The 11,376-nt window shown below is 46.6% G+C and overlaps 1 pseudogene; it reads left to right on the top strand.

Annotated features, from left to right (window-relative positions):
- The first annotated feature begins 314 nt into the window (after positions 1-314).
- On the top strand, positions 315-4,340 carry LOC139547128 (uncharacterized; annotated as a pseudogene).
- The last annotated feature ends 7,036 nt before the right edge of the window (positions 4,341-11,376 follow it).

The following is an 11,376-nucleotide window of genomic DNA, read 5'->3' as shown; positions in this document are numbered from 1 at the left end:
TAACGGTTAGCTAATGTAACTTAACAAAGCTAATGTTAGCTTGCAAAGTTACAAATCACATCGCCAGATAGCAGGTGGCTAATTACATGGATATGCTTTGGAATGTCTAGCCAGCCTATTATGACAGCTAGCTAGATTTTGGTTTAGATAAACAAATGTAGTTTGCTTGCCAGCTAGTTAGCTATGTAACGTTAGCTACCTTACCTGATCTTGTTCTCTTCTTTGCTTAGCTGATTTTGGCATATCGGATGCCTTCTTCTTTAAAGCGAAGGGGGAAATCAATGCAATAATATCACTATTCAACATTTGACAACATGGCAACCCCATCAGTTGAGACTTCAGTTCTGTTTCGAAATCCTCTGTCTGACAGTGACAAATACAAACCCATACATTTTGATATTTCCTCCAAGGGGCAGTCCTCCACGTTCCGAAATCGCTACGAGTTCTGGATATTGTGTGGTTTGCTTACAACCAAGAAATGTACCGGTGAGATGCGGAAATGCTTGTATTTGCGTGCAGTGAGGCTATTAAATATTTTATGACACATATGATATGTTAATAACATATTAATGGACGTACAGTGCTTTCGGAAAGTATTCAGGCCCATTGACTTTTTACACATTTTGTTACGGTACAGCCTTATTCTAAAATGTATTAAATACATGTTTTTCCTCATCAATCTAAGCACAATACCCCTTAATGACAAAGTGAAAAGAGATTTTATTTTATTTTAGCAAATGTAGAAAAAAAAGAAAAAATAGAAAAACCTTATTTACATAAGTTTTCAGACCTTTTGCTATGAGACTCGAAAATTGAGCTCAGGTGCATCCTTTCTGTTGATCATTCTTGATGTTTCTACAACTTGGAGTCCACCTGTGGTAAATTCAATTGATTGGACATGATTTTGAAAGGCACACACCTGTCTATATAATGTCCCACAGTTGACAATGCATGTCAGAGCAAAAACCAAGCCATGAGGTCGAAGGAATAGTCCGTAGAGCTGTGAGACAGGATTGTGTCGAGGCACAGATCTGGGGAAGGGTACCAAAAAAGTACTGCAGCATTGAAGGTCCCCAAGAACAGAGTTGCCTCCATCAATCTTAAATGGAAGAAGTTTGGAACCACCAAAACTCTTCCTAGAGCTGGCTGCCTGGCTAAACTGAGCAATCGGGGGAGAAGGGTCTTGGTCAGGTTAGTGACCAAAAACCCGATGGTCACTCTGACAGAGATAACTCCCCAAATACAGGTGTGCCAAGCTTGTCATACATAAGAAGACTCAAGGCTGTAATCATTGTCAAAGGTTCTTCAACAAAGTACTGAGTAAAGGGTCTGAATACTTATGTAAATGTGATATTTCAACAACATTTTTTTTTTTTTGCACAATCCAGCTGTGCAAAGCTCTTAGAGACTTACCCAGAAAGACTCACAGCTATAATCGCTGCCAAAAGGGATTCTAACTTATTGACTGAGGGGTATAAATACCTATGTAAATGAGATATCTGTATTTCATTTTAAATAAATTTACAAACATTTCTAAAAACATGTTTTCACTTTGTCATTATGTGGTATTGTTTGTAGATATATTTAATACATTTTGAATTCAGGCTGTAACCCAACAAAATGTGGAATAAGTCAAGGGGTATGAATACTTTCTGAAGGCACTGTATGCTCCTTGTCTGTTTCAGGGGGATGGCTCACAGTGCCATGGGCCGTGTCTAGTCGCTTGTCTCCTCAACATCTCTGAAGTCCGCAGGAAAGACCTGTTAGAAACAGGGGCAGGGGCAGCCATAATTTACAGTACTAGTCAAAAGTTTGAAGACACCTACTTATTCAAGGGTTTTTCTTTATTTTTACTATTTTATACATTGTAGAACAATAGTGAAGACATCAACACTATGAAATAACACATATGGAATCATATAGTAACCAAAAAAGTGTAGATTTTAGATTATTCAAAGTAGCCACCCTTTGCCTTGATGACAGCTTCGCACACGCGTGCCATTCTCGCAACCAGCTTCATGAGGTAGTCACCTGGGAAAAAGGCCCTAAAAATTGTCAAAGACTCCAGCCACCCTAGTCATAGACTGTTCTCTCTGCTACCGCACGGCAAACGGTACCGGAGCGCCAAGTCTAGGTCCAAGAGACTTCTAAACAGCTTCTACCCCCAAGCCATAAGACTCCTGAATATCTAATCAAATGGCTACCGAGACTATTTGCATTACCCCCCTCTTTTATGCCACTGCTACTCTGTTATTATCTATGCATAGTCACTTTAATGTACCTACATGTACATATTACCTCAATTACCTCGACTAACCGGTGCCCCCGCACATTGACTCTGTACCGGTACCCCCCTGTACATAGTCTCGCTATAGTTATTTTACTACTGCTCTTTAATTACTTGTTACTTTTATTTCTTATTCTTATCATTTCAATTAACTGGTGTGCCTTGTTAAAAGTTAATTTGTGGAATTTCTTTCCTTTTTAATGCGTTAAATCTTTTTTGGTTACTACATGATTCCATATGTGTTATTTCATAGTTTTGATGTCTTCACTATTATTCTACAATGTACAAAATAGTAATTGGTGAATTGTTATAGATCTCCAATATTTACATTTCCCAACAGACATGATCGTGGAGATGGATGGATATGAATTCCTAGACACAATAAAATGATAGCACATACCTTATCCCAATTGTAGAAGGAGTTGTCAATGTGTTTCTGTTGCAGGGGAGGCAGTGTTGTCTGCCTGTGAGCAGGCCTGTGGGCTGAGTGACAAGAGTACCCATGCAGTGGGCCATCCAAAAATGGCCATTGTGCCCCTCTACCCTCTGGGAGAGGAGGTGGGACGGGAGGACTATGCAAAGGAAGCTAGAGCCATATGTGTGTGCGTATGTGCATACTCTTTAAGGCTTTCTCTCCTCTCAGTATACTTGCATCATACTGTATACAGGTATACAGCGCATTTGGAAAGTACATTTACATAATTTAGCAGACGCTTTTGGTCTAGAGCATCTTACAGTAGTGCGTGCATAAATTTTCCACACTTGTCCCCCGTGGGAATTGAACCCACGACCCTGGCATTGTAAGCACCATGCTCTACTAACTGAGCTACAAAGTATTCAGACCCCTTACATTTTTTCACAATTTGTTACGTTACAGCCTTATTCGAAAATGGATTAAAAAAATACAAATCCTCATCAATCTACAAACAATACCACATAATGACAAAGTGGAAAAAGGTTTTTAGAAATTTGCAAACATTTCTAAAAACCATGTTTTTGCTTTATCATTATGGGGTATTGTGTGTAGATTGATGAGGGGGAAAAAACTAAATTGAATCCATTAAAAAAAAATAAGGCTGTAACGTAACAAAATGTGGAAAAAGTAAAGGGGTCTGAATACCTTCTGTGTGTACTGTACATTGTGAGGCATCTCTTGCAGTGGTGTATGTATGTAAGGTATGTGTGCTAACCCATCTTCTCATCTTGTCCAGCGGTGGCTGCTTGACTGACTGAGTGGGTAAGTGGCACCAGTGCTTTCTTTTTTGGCTGGGCAGTCTCGCCTCAGCATTGAGGCCTGGTGCAGAGACGCAAGGAGGTGGGCTGGTTCAGGAAGAATCCAGAAACGTCAACCATCCAACCCGATGTTGGGCTCCTGCCACAGAGACAGTACAGCCTCAGAGATTAGCACCGGCTTAGGGCTAAAATTGACATGTCACTGGATGAAATGTGAGGTGATTTTGGAAACTGAGGATCAGGTTCCATTTGCAAGTTTCATTCTAAAGAGACAGTCCCTCAGTTCCCCCACATTACACTCTTATGAAGCACAGAACAGGAAGAGTGTACCCAGAGTGTAACCACTAATTAGGCACATTTGAAAATGTGCCCAAACTATTTAGTTTGCACCATTTTGTGACCTTTTGTTTGATTTGTGACCTTTCACCTCACCATTGACATGCAGGCGTGGGAGTTAGTCCCTAGATCATCAACTGTAACATCACTGTTGATACCCAGGACCTGGCTCTTGGGCGCAGCAACGCCATGGCGATCAGGGGGCCTACCAGGGGTGCAAGTGCTGGCCCTTTCACACAATGGTTCTATGGAGAGCATAAAGGGGAACTCCCCTACCCAGGTTGGCGGGTGAGCCGTGGCCAACCTACAATATTGGTGGGCAGCCGTGCTTCCACACCCCGGCATCTCTTATCACAGCCAGGGTGGCAGAGCTGACAGGACAGCAGGGATGGCCACTAAGAGCACGACGCTGGAAGGGTTCACCCCCCATGAGTGCAGGGGCCTGGCAGAGTGAGCTTTGTCATTGGACATTGCTGAGTTCTAGAAAGGCGCAGGGTACACATGTAACTGTACAAAATGTTCCCACAAACCCTCAACGTTTTGTATCATTCAGGTTGATAGAACTTATAATGTAATAGTACTTGCAAGCTGTTATCTGAAAGGTTTACAGTGTATGAATTGCACAAATGCATGACTATTACGCAACAGTTTTGAATCAGTGGGCTCTGGATTTGATGTAGCATACCTGACCAAAGATATTGTACAGAGAATCTTATTTGGTGTGGTGATCATGGCCCTATTATCGATTTAAAGTTGAGGCAAGAGTTGTGTAAATTATTGAATGACGTCAATGGGAGACTTGCACAAAAACTTTTGTTAATCGTGCATATCTCAAGTCCCAGCTTTGATGCACCTGTACTGCTCTCAATGGTGCATCTGTAGAAGTTCGTGAGGATACGTTGTACGGCATGGTCCTACAGTCAGCTAGGCCGGTTCTGGCCACCTTCAGACAAACTTGAAAACTGTTTGACATGGTATAGTCCTTCACCGAGACGTGCCTAGACACATAGACATTTGTACTGTCTTTTTACATGTTATTGCCTTCCCGATTGGATTTAATATTGCCGGGTGATGTTGATGGCTTACCCATAAAGCGGTCAAGGTCAAGTTAAGGGGTGGTGCTTTTTTTTTTACCTTTATTGAACTAGGCTAGTCAGTTAATGAACAAATTCTTATTTATAATGACAGCCTACCCCAGTCAAACCCTAACCCAGACGAAACTGGGCCAATTGTGCGTCGCCTTATGAGACTTGCAATCACAGCCAGGTTGTGATACAGCCTGGAATCAAACCAGGGTCTGTACTGACACCTCTTGCACTGAGATGCAGTGCCTTAGACCACTGTGCCACTCGGGAGGACAGTGGTCAAGATTATTTATTCTAATGTCCACCACTTTGGAATTTGGGCGATGCTCAGGCTATTTCCTGTTTGGAATAAATAAGGCACTGTGTTTACAGATGGGTCCTGGATAATTTACTGTAATCAGGTGTACATCGCTTTCTGTCAGTGACTATTTTTATCATCCAAGATGCAAGTTCGTAATATCCCAGTGCCTTCAGAAAGTATCCACACCCCTTGACTTCTTCCAAATGTTGTTGTGTTACATTGCGTTGTGTTAAAATTGAATAAATTGAGATACCCCATAACGTCGAAGTGGAATAAAAAATAAAAACTTTTTTTTTTTTACAAATTAATAAAAAATGAAAAGCTGAAGTGTATTGAGTCAATAAGTGTTATGGGAAGCCTAAATAAGTTAAGGAGTAAAACTTGTTTATTAACAAGTCACATAATAAGTTGCATGGACTCACTCTGTGTGCAATAATCGCCTTTAACATGATTTTTGAATGACTACCTGTCATTCAAACCTACCTTGAATGACTACACATAGAATTATCTGTAAGGTCACTCAGCCGAGCAGTGAATTTCAAACACAGTTTCAACTACAAAGACTAGGGAAGTTTGCCAATGCCTCGCAAAGAAGGGCACGTATTGGTAGATGGGTAAAAACAAATCTGACATTGAATATCACTTTGTGCATGGTGAAGTTATTCAAATCAAATCAAAATGTATTGGTCACATACACGTGTTTAGCAGATGTTATTGCAGGCGTAGCGAAATGCTTGTGTTTCTAGCTACGACAGTGCAATAATATCTAACAAGTCAAATCTAACAATTTCACAACATATACCCAATACACACAAATCTACAATCTACACAAATGATGAATTAAGAATATATAAATAAATGAGCAATGTCAGAGCGGTGTACATTAAGATAGAATAGAATATCTACAGTACATATGAGATGAGGAATGCAAGATATGTAAACATTATTAAAGCGATTAGTATTGTAACGCTCGTCCTCCTCCTCCTCCTCGTCTGAGGATGAGCATGGATCGGACCAATATGCAGCGTGGTTTGAATACATACATTGAATAAATACCCACAAACAAACAGTGAGAACAGCCTACCTTAATATGGTTCTCAATCAGAGGAAACGTAAAACACCGGCCCCTGATTGAGAACCATATCAGGCTAATTGAAAATGATCCCAACATAGAAACACATAACATAGAATGCCCACCCAGCTCACGTCCTGACCAACTAAACAAAGACAAAACAAAGGAAATAAGGTCAGGAACGTGACAGTACCCCCCCCCCCCCCCCCCAAGGTGCGGACTCCGGCCGCAAAACCTGAACCTATAGGGGAGGGTCTGGGTGGGCATCTGTCCACGGTGGCGGCTCTGGCTCTGGACGTGGTCCCCACCCCACCATAGTTAATCCCCGCTTCCGTGGCCTCCTCCTAATGGCTACCCACCATATTAACCCCACTGGATTAAGGGGCATCACCGGACTGAGGGGCAACACCGGACTAAGGGGCAGCACCGGACTGAGGGGCAGCACCGGACTGAGGGGCAGCACCGGACTGAGGGGCAGCTCCGGACTGAGGGGCAGCTCCGGACTGAGGGGCAGCTCCGGACTGAGGGGCAGCTCCGGACTGAGTGACGGCTCTGGCAGGTCATGGCTGGCTGACGGCACTGGCAGGTCATGGCTGGCTGACGGCACTGGCAGGTCATGGCTGGCGGGCGGCTCTGGCTGCTCCTGTCTGGCGGGCGGCTCTGGCTGCTCCTGTCTGGCGGGCGGCTCTGGCTGCTCCTGTCTGGCGGGCGGCTCTGGCTGCTCCTGTCTGGCGGGCGGCTCGAGCGGGTCCTGTCTGGCGGACGGCTCTAGCGGCTCCTGACTGACGGACGGCTCTGAAGGCTGAGGACAGACGGGCGGCTTTGAAGGCTCAGGACAGACGGGCGGCTTTGCAGGCTCAGGACAGACGGGCGGCTTTGAAGGCTCAGGACAGACGGGCAGTTGAGACGGCGCTGGGCAGACGGATAGCGCAGACGGCACTGGGCAGACGGGCAGTGCAGGCGGCTCTGGGCAGACGGGCAGTGCAGGCGGCACTGGGCAGACGGGCAGTGCAGGCGGTTCTGGGCAGACGGGCAGTGCAGGCGGCACTGGGCAGATGGGCAGTGCAGGCGGCACTGGGCAGACGGGCAGTGCAGGCGGCACTGGGCAGACGGCAGACTCTAGCCGGCTGAGGCGCACAGTAGGCCTGGTGCGTGGTGCCGGAACTGGTGGTACCGGGCTAAAGACACGCACCTCAAGGCTAGTGCAGGGAGCAGCAACAGGGCGCACAGGGCTCTGGAGACGCACAGGAGGCTTGGTGCGTGGTGCCGGAACTGGAGGTACTGGGCTGGGGCGGGGAGGTGGCGCCGGATATACCGGACCGTGCAGGCGTACTGGCTCCCTTGAGCACCGAGCCTGCCCAACCTTACCTGGTTGAATGCTCCCCGTAGCCCGACCAGTGCGGGGAGGTGGAATAACCCGCACTGGGCTGTGTTGGCGAACCGGGGACACCATGCGTAAGGCTGGTGCCATGTATGCCGGCCCGAGGAGACGCACTGGAGACCAGACGCGTTGAGCCGGCTTCATGGCACCTGGCTCAATGCTCAATCTAGCCCAGCCCGTGCGGGGAGGTGGAATAACCCACACCGGTCTAAGCACACGTACAGGAGACACCGTGTGCTTTACCGCATAACACGGTGTCTGCCCGTACTTTCGCTCTCCACGGTAAGCTCGGGGAGTTGGCGCAGGTCTCCTACCTGACTTCGCCACACGCCCTTGTAGCCTCCCCCCAAGAAATGTTTTGGGCTGACTCACAGGATTCGAGCCTCGCTTCCGTGCTGCCTCCTCATACCACCGCCTCTCGGCTTTAGCTGCCTCCAGCTCTTCACGAGGGCGGCGATATTCTCCAGGTTGTGCCCAGGGTCCCTTACCGTCCAGAATTTCCTCCCATGTCCAGAAGTCCTGTGTATGCTGCCACTGCTGTCGCTGCTGCCCGTTACCACGCTGCTTGGTCCTTGGTTGGTGGGTGATTCTGTAACGCTCGTCCTCCTCCTCGTCTGAGGATGAGCATGGATCGGACCAATATGCAGCGTGGTTTGAATACATACTTTTTTATTAAAGAAAGACGAACACGAAAAAACACTTGATAAACTACAAAACAATAAACGACGTTAACAGACCTGAACTTGTGAACATATAACATGAACGCACGAACAGGAAGGAACACACGAATGAAATGTACGAAACGAACGAAAACAGTCCCGTGTGGCACAAACACTGACACAGGAACAATCACCCACAAACAAACAGTGAGAACAGCCTACCTTAATATGGTTCTCAATCAGAGGAAACGTAAAACACCTGCCCCTGATTGAGAACCATATCAGGCTAATCGAAAATGAACCCAACATAGAAACACATGACATAGAATGCCCACCCAGCTCACGTCCTGACCAACTAAACAAAGACAAAACAAAGGAAATAAGGTCAGGAACGTGACAAGTATTCAGTTTATTAAAGTGGCCTGTGATTTCAAGTCTATGTATATATGCAGCATCCTCTAGTGTGCTAGTGATGGCTTTTTAACAGTCTGATAGCCTTGAGATAGAAGCTGTTTTTCAGTCTCTCGGTCCCAGCTTTGATCCACCAATACTGCCCTCGCCTTCTGGATGATAACGGGGTGAACAGGCAGTGGCTCGGGTGGTTGTTATCCTTGATGTTCTTTTTGGCCTTCCTGTGACATTGGGTGATTTAGGTGTCCTGGAGGGCAGGAAGTTTGCCCCTGGTGATGCGTTGGGCAGACCGCACCACCCTCTGGAGAGCCCTGAGGTTGCGGGCTGTGCAGTTGCCGTACCAGGCGGTGATACAGCCCGACAGGACGCTCTCAATTGTACATCTGTAAAAGTTTGTGAGAGTTTTAGGTGACAAGCCAAATTTCTTCAGCCTCCAGAGGTTTAAGAGGCGCTGTTGTGCCTTCTTCACCACACTGTCTGTGTGGGTGGACCATTTCAGTTTGTCAGTGATGTGTACGCCGAGGAACTTGAAGATTTCCACCTTCTCCACTGCGGTCCCGTCGATGTGGATAGGGGGGTGCTCCCTCTGCTGTTTCCTGAAGTCCACAATAATCTCCTTTGTTTTGTTGACGTTGAGTTTGAGGCTATTTTTCCTGGCACCACACTCCAAGGGCCCTCACCTCCTCCCTGTAGGCCGTCTCGTCGTTGTTGGTAATCAAGCCTACCACTGTAGTGTCGTCCGCAAACTTGATGATTGAGTTGGAGGCGTGCATGGCCACGCAGTCGTGGGTGAACAGGGAGTACAGGAGAGGGCTCAGAACGCACCCTTGTGGGGCCCCAGTGTTGCGGATCAGCGGGGTGGAGATGTTGTTACCTACCCTCACCACCTGGGGGCGGCCCGTCAGGAAGTCCAGTATCCAGTTGCACAGGGCGGGGTCGAGACCCAGGGTCTCGAGCTTGATGACGAGTTTGGATGGTACTAAGGTGTTAAATGCTGAGCTGTAGTCGATGAACAGCATTCTCACATAGGTATTCCTCTTGTCCAGATGGGTTAGGGCAGTGTGCAGTGTGGTTGCGATTGCGTCGTCTGTGGACCTATTGGGTCGGTAAGCAAATTGGAGTGGGTCTAGGGTGTCAGGTAGGGTGGAGGTGATATGGTCCTTGACTAGTCTCTCAAAGCACTTCATGATGACGGAAGTGAGTGCTACGGGGCGGTAGTCGTTTAGCTCAGTTACCTTAGCTTTCTTGGGAACAGGAACAATGGTGCCCCTCTTGAAGCATGTGGGAACAGCAGACTGGGATAAGGATTGATTGAATATGTCCGTAAACACACCAGCCAGCTGGTCTGCGCATGCTCTGAGGACGCGGCTGGGAATGCCGTCTGGGCCTGCAGCCTTGCGAGGGTTAACACGTTTAAATGTTTTACTCACCTCGGCTGCAGTGAAGGAGAGCCCGCAGGTTTTGGTAGCGGGCCGTGTCAGTGGCACTGTTGTCCTCAAAGCGAGCAAAAAAGTTATTTAGCCTGTCTGGGAGCAAGACATCCTGGTCCACGACGGGGCTGGTTTTCTTTTTGTAACCCGTGATTGACTGTAGACCCTGCCACATACCTCTTGTGTCTGAGCTGTTGAATTGCGACTCTACTTTGTCTCTATACTGGCACTTAGCTTGTTTGATTGCCTTGCGGAGGGAATAGCTACACTGTTTGTATTCGGTCATGTTTCCGGTCACCTTGCCCTGGTTAAAAGCAGTGGTTCGCGCTTTCAGTGTCACGCGAATGCTGCCATCAATCCACGGTTTCTGGTTTGGGAATGTTTTAATCGTTGCTGTGGGTATTACCTCGCCGATGCACTTTCTAATGAACTCGCTCACCGAATCAGCGTATTCGTCAATGTTGTTGTTGGACACAATGCGGAACATATCCCAATCCACGTGATCGAAGCAGTCTTGAAACGTGGAATCAGATTGGTCGGACCAGCGTTGAACAGACCTGAGCGCTGGAGCTTCTTGTTTTAGTTTCTGTTTGTAGGCTGGAAGCAACAAAATGGAGTCGTGGTCAGCTTTTCCGAAAGGAGGGCGGGGGAGGGCCTTATATGCGTCGCGGAAGTTAGAATAACTTAGACATATAGTGTGATGTCTAACTTCAGACACTCTATGCTGAGTAAAATAATGTTTTTATTCTGAAAATGCTAACATAAGTGTTTTTTTGGCAGTGACTTTTCAACCAAAACCAAAGTATGGATTGCAGTCACTCCTTACACGGAACCCAAACCGGCTGCGCGCGTGTGCCATCGTGCGCTGTCGCACATACATTTATTTTGTCCCCCTACACCAAACGCGACCACGACACGCAGTTTAAAATATCAAAACAAACTCTGAACCAATGACATTAATTTGGGGACAGGTCGAAAAGCATTAACCTCTAACGAGTCACAAACCCGGATCCGGGATCCCCCCATCAAAAAAGCAGACTAGCATAGCCTAGCCTAAAGCTACAGGGATATCATATAATAAAATGTTCATGAAATCACAAGTCCAAGACACCAAATGAAAGATACAGATCTTGTGAATTCAGCCATCATTTCCGATTTTTTAAATGTTTTACAGGGAAGAC

The sequence above is a fragment of the Salvelinus alpinus genome, chromosome 20 (genome assembly GCF_045679555.1).
Source record: "Salvelinus alpinus chromosome 20, SLU_Salpinus.1, whole genome shotgun sequence".
Taxonomy (NCBI): domain Eukaryota; kingdom Metazoa; phylum Chordata; class Actinopteri; order Salmoniformes; family Salmonidae; genus Salvelinus; species Salvelinus alpinus.
Note: the sequence above shows the minus strand (reverse complement) of the source record. Positions and strands in the feature narration are given on the sequence as shown.